General features: G+C 40.9%; 1 non-coding gene across 1 annotated transcript; it reads right to left on the bottom strand.

Annotated features, from left to right (window-relative positions):
• Window positions 1-10,755: 10,755 nt before the first annotated feature.
• Window positions 10,756-10,862, bottom strand: LOC133780749 (small nucleolar RNA R71). The gene has a single exon (XR_009869567.1). It is a non-coding gene; the product is annotated as a small nucleolar RNA R71 (small nucleolar RNA).
• Between the last annotated feature and the right edge of the window lie 365 nt (window positions 10,863-11,227).

The raw sequence follows: 11,227 nt of genomic DNA, 5'->3' as shown, positions 1-11,227 counted from the left end.
AAAGCCAAATCTTAAGGTAGAATGAAATCTGCTCCCTGCGGGGGTAACCAAAATGACCCCTGCCCCCGCTCCATTTTCATTTGATGAGCCGTCGACGTAAAGTTTCCACAGCTCATGGGCCGTGGTTATTACCTCGTCGTCGGCTATTCCAGTACATTCCACTATAATGTCCGCCAGTGCCTGTGCCTTAATGGTCGTCCTCGGGTGGTAGGTGATCTCGAACTGTCCGAGCTCAACAGCCCATTTAAGAAGTCGACCTGAAGCCTCTGGTTTTGATAGGACTTGCCTAAGTGGCTGATCAGTCAGTACATGAATGGGATGTATCTGAAAGTAAGGGCGGAGTTTACGGGATGAATGAATTAAACTGAGCGCGAGTTTCTCCATCAGTGGATACCTTGACTCTGCCCCCAGTAATCTTTTACTGATGTAGTAAACGGGTCTCTGCACCCTCTCTTCTTCTCGAATGGGCACTGCGCTTATCGCGTGTTCGGTGGTTCAAAGGTATAGGTACAGTATTTCTCCCGTTTCAGGTTTTGATAGGATGGGCGGTTCTGCAAGGTGCTTTCTGAGCTCCTGAAAGGCCAGCTCGCATTCCTCCGTCCATTCAAATTTCTTACCTCCTCTCAGTAAGTTGAAAAATGGAAGACCACGATCCGTAGATTTCGAGATGAATCTGCTTAGGGCTGCCATCCTGCCAGTCAAACTTTGGACATCTTTGTGCCTCCGAGGTGAGGGCATGTCAATCAGGGCCTTGATCTTGTCGGGGTTAGCCTCGATTCAACGAGAGTTTACAATAAAGCCCAGAAATTTTCCTGAAGACACCCCAAAAGTTCACTTTTGAGGATTTAGCTTCATGTTATACTTTCTGAGCACGCCGAAGCACTCTTCGAGGTCATCAACATGGTTCTTGTTGTGTTGAGACTTTACAAGCATGTCATCAACATAAACCTCCATGTTGTTCCCTATTTGTTCTGAAAACATCATGTTTACGAGCCGCTGGTATGTGGCTCCTGCATTCTTGAGCCCGAATGGCATGACATTATAACAATATAGCCCTTTATCCGTGATGAAGCTCGTATGTTCTTGGTCTGGGGCGTGCATGGGAATCTGGTTGTATCCAGAATAGGCATCCATGAACGACATCAGTCCATGAAATCAATTAACTTGGTCAACTTTGATAATTCTAATTGATGATTAAATCAATTAATTGAGACTATCTAGATGATTTTATCCAAGGTACAATGGGGACTATGGGCCTATGAAATCAAGCTCCAATAAGTTATCATAAATTTAATTCCTCGTGACTCCACTATAGACTCGGAATTGCACTCTTGAATTCATAGAACGCTCTATAACAAATATAGATACGCTATTAATTATCCATTGTTACAACCATAATTTTCACTCAATCCTCTATAGACGGTCTACAATGAGATATGACTAAAATACCGTTTTACCCCTCATTGTATTTTATCCTTAAAACACTTAGTTCCTTGTAAATGATATTTCAGTAAACTAATTTAATTACTGAAATGAGATCTCTATCATTTAACACCTTGAACCAAACTAAAAGGAAACCATCATTTCACTTCTTCATCATAAGCTATAGATGTTCATATCTATGATTAACACACCCACTCAATTATATTACCGAGTTCCCAAGATGTAAGTATGGGCTAGTCCGTAGGGTAAGCTGGTAACCAACAAGTCAAAGAACTAAAATAATACAATCAGTTAGAATACTAACCACTCAGAATTGAGATTGAATTGACCTATGGTTAACTATATGATATGACTAGAATAGATAATAACGGTATGTTTACTTATCTTATCAACTGTCAATATCGGTCCAGTCCGATGTAACAAATACATCTGATCTTATCAACTTTACTAATGTTCTGGAAAGAACATAAAACTGTAATGTGTAAGTAGATCATATCGTAGATTGGCAAGTCAGTGTAAATCCTGGGCACTGACTAATCTTAGGACTAACTTATTTTGAACATATATTCATATTTATATTCCACTGTGATTACGTCACTATAAATAAGATTAGCTATATGCTCGGGATTTAATAGAAGTTTATATTAAACAAATAATCATGAAAATAAAACATGTGAGCAAAGTGATTGACCAAGTCAAAAAATGATTTCTATTCTTTTATTGATAATAAAATGAGATTACAAAGAATTTGAGTTTTAATTAGGGCATAAAACCCCAACAGTTTAAACCCTCGACATCAATACAAATCTAAGAGGAAGCAGGTCATTACCAATTCTTTGGGCCGAACCTCTATAAATCCTGGTGTTCTTTATTATTTAATACTCATTATTATCAAGTTCTGGGCTCATTTAAGGTGCATTCATTGTCTAATTGAAAGCTCTCTAATTAATTATTTGACTTCACGTGAGTTGGCTAAAAAAACCTGTCAACATTTTGGTGCTTTCATTGAGAGCCTAAGACAATCACATTCGAATTTTATTGCTGCAAGGATGGTAGTCTCAACCAGAAGGTCATGCTAAGAGCCTCCAGAGCCTGGGGCTGAAGTCTCTCACCTATTCCCATCAATGAGAAATATCAATTGGCAGCGAAGTGATTTGCCGCCTAGAAATCCATTTCGTGTCTAGGGGCAAACTGCTGGGCCCACTGCAATAGGATGCGGAGCTGCTGCCTCTGTTGGAATCACCCATGCAGAAACATTAGGTGGAGTTGCTGCATGAGGTACCAACTAGCCAGTATCCAGAGCTGGAGGATCTGGACGGTATGAGCCCCACGTAGATATTGAAGGATGTGACCCTGAAATTTATCAGATAAGGGAATTTGTGGGGCAGATGCAAGATCAGCTTGCCACCATGAACAAGGGACGAGCCACTGCGCATGAGGCCCTTAATGAGGCTTTCGAAAAACAAAGGAGAGATCTCTAAGAATGGATTGTTTGACATACCCGGGAGGTACAGGCCTGACACGAGGACATGGAGCGCCAGACTAGAGAGGCTGCTGAATCCATTCGCCATTATATGCAACAGCAGTAAACCCAAGGTATGAGAGCTGCAACTGGAACTACTGCCCAAAACCAACAACATCCTCTCGTTATTGGTTTTAGGGTGTCATGCATGGGCTAGAGGCTCAACCTCATAATGGAAATTAGGGTCCGACCAAGAGTCACATATCTGGTTGGGGCACTCAAGCCAACAACAATAGGCGACCCTTATAGGAGATGAACAGGTCCTGCCAAGGCGTGGCATGGGGCAAGACAAAGAAGGAAATTTTTGGCCAAGATCTCAGGGCAGTGGTCGTGACAAGAATCCTGGTGTAGCAGGACGGGACGACAACCCCCGAGCTCCAGCACCGAATAGGAGTGGTCAACCCCAAAACTACCACTGGCAACCTATTCGGTACAGACAACATCAAGAATACCTACCAAGGTCTCGAAGAGATGAGCCTGAGGTTAGTAGCGCATACAGGCCCCATTATGCTGATGGGTATGACCAAGTTCGTCAGCAAAATGATCAAGGCCAACAAAAGAACAAGGGTAAGAGAGGTAAGCAGCCCGAAGGACCTTTTGTCCCACAAGGGCATGATATCCTGAACAACCAACCACCTCGAGGTGGAGGGTTCCAGGGAGTACCTCTAGTTCCAGGCTGAGTAGATAGCGAGAGTTCCAGGGGCAGACCTCAGCCAAACTCTGTTTTGAACCGAATGGGCCCCATGAGAGGTGAAGACCTTCGGGATGCTCTTAATTGAAGCAAGGAAAATTGAGATTCGAACAACATAGCTCCGCCTGAGCCTTTTCGGGACCCAAGAATGGATGAGGTCTGCAATGCAGCCCAGCCCAGCCCTAGGCAGTTGCAGACCCTAATATCCAGGCCCAGCTAGATTTGTTAACCCGATTGGTAAGGGACTTGACAACTCCTAAGTTAAAAGATATTGAAATGGAGAGGAAGAGAGGTTCCCCATTTTCTGAACGTATAAATCAGGTGCCCATACATGTCAAATTCAAAATGTCGACATGGAAGATGTACACTGGACTGGAGGACCCAATACCTCATGTTCACAACTTTGAACTACAAACTGATTTACAAGTAGTTTGGGATGATGCCAGGTGCAGGATCTTCCCGACCACTCTGTCAGAAATCGCCCAACAATGGTTCTTTAAGCTACAACCAAGGTCGATTACATCATGGGATGGATTTGTATGAACATTCTATTCCAAATTCTCCTCAGCAATGCCCCTTCCCGCTAAGCCGAATGACCTGGTGGACATAAAACAAAGGGATAATGAACCTTTAAAGGACTACCTTCAACATTTTATGTAGGAAGCCAGCAGAATCAAATCCCTCAATGATGATGGCAAGTTGATAGCCATCAATTCAGGAGTTAAGGTAAAGAGTATGTTCTGGAGCAGTTTGAAAAGGAAGTCTGGACGTACCACCCAGGAGATCCTTGATCGAGTAGAGTAATTCATCTAGCTTGAGGAGGCTGAGTGGTAGGTGGATAATCCAACTCAGACGACTACTGAGTAGGGGAAAACAAATGCTGGGAATACCACCAACCCTGCAGAGGGAGGAAAGAATGGGGCTAAAAATGGAAAACGCATTAATGGGGCTGGAAGTAGTGGTAACCAGAATGACAATAAGTAGCCTAAGATCATTGAGCAGCCCAAGCCACAGGAATATGTTCCTAAATTTACTACTTACTCCATCCTTTTACAGACTCGGGCGGACGTTTTTAAAGCCACATAGGTTATCGTATCGTACAGAAGAACTCCACCAATGAGGAAGGATATTAATATAGGATATATGACCAAGTTTTTCCTGTTTCACAATGACTATGGTCATGAAAGCAATGAATGTAACCACCTGAAGGAGGAGATAGAATTCCTCATTAGATAAAACAATGTCCATCTGAAGAGGTATGTACGTTCGACTGCCGACCAGCATCCTCAACAACCTCCTCAGCAACAGTCTCAACAGTTTCAGAGCAATCAGCCTCTCCTACCACCACCAGTTTCTGGTCGGCTAGAAATGATCTACGGTGGGATGCATTTGGCCGGAAACTCCAACAATTCTTGAGAAAGATACGCTCGTTCCCTTAGGCACGAGTAGGAGGAAGATATATTGACTATCCAGGAGCGTACTCCCAAACAGCCTCGCTACGAGTGTGAGTCCATCACGCTCAGCGAGGAAGACACAAGTCACGCACATCATCCACATAATGATCCATTGGTGGTAGAATTATAGATCGCTAATATGATTGTGGCCCGAATGATGATTGACCATGGGTCATCTGCCAACATCCTGTTTAAGAGTACCCTAGAGATGATGAATTAATGCATCAAAGATCTGGAACCATGTGAGCAGCTATAATATGGGTTTACAGGGAATGGCATGGCCCCTTTATGAAGCATAAGGTTGCCTTTGACAGTGGGAATGACACCTAACAACAACACTATAATGGCTTTGTTCGTAGTAATAGACATCCCCTTTCCGTACAATGCCATGATAGACTGACTAGCCCTGTATGACCTCCAAGCAATCACTTCAGTCTTCCATCTGCTTGTTAAATTCCCAACCCGAGCAAGTATAGGATGTCTCAAAGGGAACCAACTAGTGGCCAGATAATGTTATAATTCGTCAATAAAAAAGGTACGGAAGGCAGTTTTCACCTCACAACCTACAGGGCCTAGTCACATGAAATAAGATGTAGCCCAAAATGGGGGGGGGGGGGGAGGATATATACCCTCTTTTTGGGGATATTGATACTGAGGTGGGTCCAATTGAAGAATTAGAAGAGGTCTCGATTGACCCAAAACAACTAACTAGGGTAGTCAAGGTAGGGAAAGGGTTGTCTGGGAACATAAGATCTGCTTTGATCCAGTTCTTGTGGAACAACCAAGATGTATTCTCCTAGTCTCATGATGATATGGTGGGGATCTGCCCAGCCATTATAAGCCACGCCCTCAACATTAATATCGAACGCTTCAATCCTGTACAGTAGAAAATAAGGTTATTGGATCCAACGAGGGCAAAAGCATTGGAAAAGGAGGTCGAGAAGCTTCGAAATAACAACTTCATTAGGGAAGCCTTCTACCTAGTATGGGTGTCCAATCCTATATTGGTACTGAAGCCTAATAATAAGTGGAGAGTGTGCATAGATTTCACAGAATTAAATAAGGCATGCCCAAAGGACTGCTTCCCACTTCTGAGAATTGACCAGTTAGTGGATGCTACGACTGGCCACGAGATCTTAACCTTTATGGATGCTTACTTGGAGTACAACCAGATCAGTATGCATCCACCCGACCAAGAGCACACCAGCTTCCGCATAGATGTGGGGTTGTACTGCTACAAAGTTATGTCGTTCGGCCTAAAAAACACTGGAGCCATGTATAAGTGGCTGGTAAACTGTATGTTCAAAGACCAAATAGGAAATAACATGGAGATTTACGTGGATGATGTGCTGGTGAAATCCAAAAAGGAAGGGGGGCATGTTGAGGACTTGAAGGAATGTTTCAATATAGAATGAAGTTGAACCCTCTAAAGTGCTCTTTTGGTGTAGGGTTAGGAAAATTCCTGGGATTCATAGTGAACTCCAGAGGAATTGAAGCAAACCCTGAGAAGATAAACAACTGTTGGACATGCCCTCACCAGCCAGGATCAAGGATGTACAAAGCCTAACAAGAAATTATGTGTCCAAATCCACTTACAAATGTACTTAGTTTTTCAATATCCTCTGAGGTACAAAGAAATTATGAATGGACCGAGGAGTGCGAACAAGCTTTCCAAGCTCTAAAGAAACAGCTGGCACAACCCCCGATCCTTTATAACCTCTGGAGGGCGAAGAACTATGCATATACCTAGTTGTAACTCAACACGCTCTCAGTGTAGTCCTGGTAAGAGAAGAAAACAAGGTTCAACATCCAGTCTACTATGTCAGTAAAAGGCTAATCGAAATCGAGAGCAGGTATCCCCTAATTGAAAAATTAACTTACTACATGCTCGTGTCTTCCAGAAAGCTTTGCCCATACTTCCAAGCTCATCCCATAAAAGTTCTTACCGACATTACGCCAAGTCTTGCAGAAGCCAAACACCTCTTGTCGGTTACTCAAATGGTCTATAGAGCTCGGGCAGTATGAAATCAGCTATCAACCTCAAACAACAATTAAAGGCCAAGCTCTTGCAGATTTTGTAGCTGAATGTACTGGGTTACCAGAATCAAATGAAGAAATGGTCGAGAAGTCATCGGAGTTTGGACCACTACCCAGTACAAGTTTTGAGCAGATCACCGAGTAGACCCAGAAAGCTTACTCAAATGCAAAGTCCATGGCCCTTTGCTATTTGGGGAATTGATCTTATTGGTCGATTACCAAAGGGAAATGGGGGAGTGCAGTATGCAGTCGTGGTAGTTAATTACTTCACCAAGTGAATGAAAGTCAAGCCACTGGCAACCATCACTTCCAAAAAAGTACTGGACCTTGTGGTGAAAAATATAATCTACAGATTTGGTCAACCCCAGAAGATAGCGTCCGACAATGGCACTCAGTTTGACAGCCAACTGTTCAATTATTTTTGTGCCAAACAGGGCATCACAAAAAGTTTTTCAGCAGTCTCGCACCCTCAGGCAAATGGGTAGGTAGAAGTCGTTAACAAAACTCTTAAAGACACTCTGAAGAAGCGTCTATAAGAAGCTAAATGAAACTGGCCTGAGAGATTGCCTGAAGTACTCTGGTCATACAGGACAACAAAGTGAACAACTACTGGTGATAACCCTTTGAACTCACATATGGGTATGAAGCAATGCTGCCAGTTGAGGTGACTCCACCATCTCACCGGCGTACAACATACGACCAAGATTGTAATCTCCAACTACTGGCCAAGTCCTTACACCAGATTGAAGAAAGACGCGAAAAGTCCAACATACGCCTGGCTTTCAACCAGCAAAAAGTTGCCTAGTACTTCAATTCTAAAGTTAAGGAACGAAAGTTTGATGTTGGAGATCTAGTCCTGCAAAGAGTATTCCCAGAAACTCGAGATGGTTCGGCAAAAGTGCTAGGGCCAAGCTTGGAAGGTCCTTAGTAGGTTAATGATATAGTACCACCTGGCATGGTATGACCAAGATCTCCAGCTAGTACCTATCCCCCGTTACTAGAATGGGGAACACCTAATGAAGTACTACAAATAAAGATCACTTTTAAGTGATTGTTGATTGGCTGGTATAGGCACAAACTGTCCATACCACCGACCAGTTCAAGTTAGCTATATTAATTATGCACAGGCACAATTTTCCCATTTATTGTAATAATTAATATTTTTGAATGTAAGCTACTTTGTAGCGACTCAACTTGTATGGTTAATTTTTAATCAATAAGACACGATTTTTGTCCATTTGTACAAGCCTTATTTTTACAATGATTATCTTGCTAACTAGTGATTTATTTCACGGTCTGTCGGCAGTGTATGAAACCTTTATAGGTTTTGGAAAACCTAAGTACCCTGGAACAGGTTATTACGAACATCTCTGGTCAATTAGCAAGTGACCAAGAGGATAACCCACGAGTTATGAATCCTGCTCAGTCACTTGGGGGGCCCCATAGTCATACATGGACAAGCAGAGAGAAAAGCGCGTAATTAAAAGGACTTAGAAACGTTAATCTTTATTAATGTTAAAGTGCTTTGATAACTCCATTTTAGTGTCGTTTTAGAATGTGATTTTGGAGTAATTTTGAATTTTTATGTTTGTTTTGTGTAAGATTACGCTTGTGCTTTTCTTTGTTATAGGTTGGTACTTTGATCATGAGCTAAAAGTGAAAATAAGAAAAAAAAAATGGTGGAAAAATAAAGCTTTTAGTTGTTGTTCGACTCAAATTGGTGCTAAGGATAAATTATAATAAGCTTTTGATGAAGGAAGGATGTCAAAAGGTTAAAATCTGAAGAAGAAAAAATAGAATTAGAGTCGTGGCATGGGCTTAAGGGCCGCGACTCTAGGAAAGTCAGAGGCTGAAGGGTTACTAAAAGGAATTAGAGTCGCGACGCTAGTAGAAGTTAGAGGCAAATGTAGGAGGTCCATGGAGAGGCGGCCCGCGACATGAGTTTAGAGGGTTGCGGCGCTTGCAGATGTTAACCAGATGTTGAAGGGTTAGAAAAGGACATGGGCCACGACCTAGGAAAGGCCAAGTTGCGGCCCGCCTATGAAAAAAGAGGAATTCGTGTTGTTTTTAGTATAAATTCAGACTTTAGGGTTTAACTAGGGTAAGGTTAGATTTTAATTACGAATTTAGAGATTAAATTTGTTTATGAGATAAGTGTTTCTGCACTTTCATATTTCTATTTCTTCTTTAAGTTTTTGAATTTCATGTTTTTGAATAATTATTTTGTTGTTTTAGTCATGTGTGATATGAACTAAACACCTCTATCTAGGGGTTAATGTAGTCGCTTGGATTTCTATTTAATGTTGTTATGATGATCTATTAAATCTTCTTCTTTATTCTAATCTATATAATGTTTGCTTGATGCTAATAAATATCTTATCAATATTTGCTTGATTTATGATTTTGATTCAAAATTCGAAAGATGAGAATTGAATATGCTATCGTTATATAGACATAAGTTTCATATTGGACGAAAGTACCTGTATGACTTGTGTAGTAATTAGCTTTCTATCCTTAAAGCCTGCTATATGTTTAAGTTTATCATAGAGATGTAGAAAACTTGCATATAGGTTGAGATCTTATATCTTGAAAAAGAATAGGAATCAATTTCTGTTAACCTGCTACTAGAATAGGAAGAAAAAAATTTATAACTTATTAATAAAATTAATATAATGAAAAGTTGATGAAGTTAATACCCTAGGTCTTTTTATTATTGATTTTTTCCTGTAATTAATTTTTTTGTTTTTAGTTATTGAAATTGTGTTTATAGTTAGATCTATTCATCTTGATTTTACTTGTCAAATAGAAAGTAAAGAACGATTATTGGTAATTGGTTAATAGTCTCTGTGGGACGATATCCGTTCTTCTGGAATTTATTACTTGACATGACCACGTACACTTGCATATCATATTTTCGTGATCAAGTTTTTGGTGCCGTTGCAAGGGACATAATATCCAATATCAAAATTAATTGTTTTTCGTTCTAATTTGGTTTTTTTATATTTTACACTCATTTGGATCGAGTTGTATTATGTTTCAGGAATTATTGGTATATGCAGGGAAGTAGACAAAAGGAACTCATACCGGTAGATCTTGAAATTGAGAGAACATGCAGACAAAACCAAAAGATAAAGAAAAGGTTGGATTTTTCCATGGCTAAGAATCAAGGAAATGCAGCAAACAATGCTGCTAATGTAAATAATATCCCAAATATTGCAGAAGTTCCAGCGGAGAGAGGACCAAGGACGCTTAGAGACTATGTACTTCCTGCTATCACAGGAGTGCATTCATGCATTAGACACCCAACTATTGCTGCAAATAATTTCGAGATTAAGCCGACAAAATTACAAATGTTGCAGTCTACTGTTCAGTTTGGGGGGTTGCCAACAGAAGATCCAAATTTGCACATAGCCAATTTCATGGAGCTATGTGCAACATTTAAGATGAATTGGGTGAGTGACGATGCGATTAGACTTATATTATTCCCATTTTCTCTACGAGACCAGGCGAAGAGTTGGCTAATTTTCACTGCAAGCTAATTCTATCACAACATGGGAGGAGTTGGCCAAGAAGTTCTTAGCAAAGTTTTTTCTCCAGCAAAAGCTACAAAGTTGAGAGGGGAAATCAATAATTTCTACTAGACAGAAGGGGAACCGTTGTATGATGCATGGGAAAGATTTAAAGAGTTGTTAAGGAAGTTCCCACATCATGGTATAGAGAAGTGGATGTTGGTCCATAATTGTTATAATGGGTTAAATGCTACTACTTGTACCATAATAGATGTTGCAGCAGGAGGTATGTTCATGAGCAAGAGTGTTAATGAGGCGTATGAATTGCTAGAGGAGATGACAATGAATAATGACCAGTGGTCAACTAAAAAGGGACGAAACAAGAAGGTGTTGGTATGATTGAATTAGATGCCATTACAATGCTTACAGCGCAAGTGGCAACTTTAACGAAGCAGTTACAACAGAGCAACCTGTAAGCCCAAACCATGCAAGTTCAGAGTTTATGTGGGGCATGTGGAAGTGCTCATCCATTAAATCAGTGTCCTGCCATTGATATGATTAATATATCGAT

Source organism: Humulus lupulus, chromosome 5 (assembly GCF_963169125.1).
Source record: "Humulus lupulus chromosome 5, drHumLupu1.1, whole genome shotgun sequence".
Classification (NCBI taxonomy): domain Eukaryota; kingdom Viridiplantae; phylum Streptophyta; class Magnoliopsida; order Rosales; family Cannabaceae; genus Humulus; species Humulus lupulus.
This window is presented reverse-complemented; position numbering and strand designations above follow the sequence as displayed.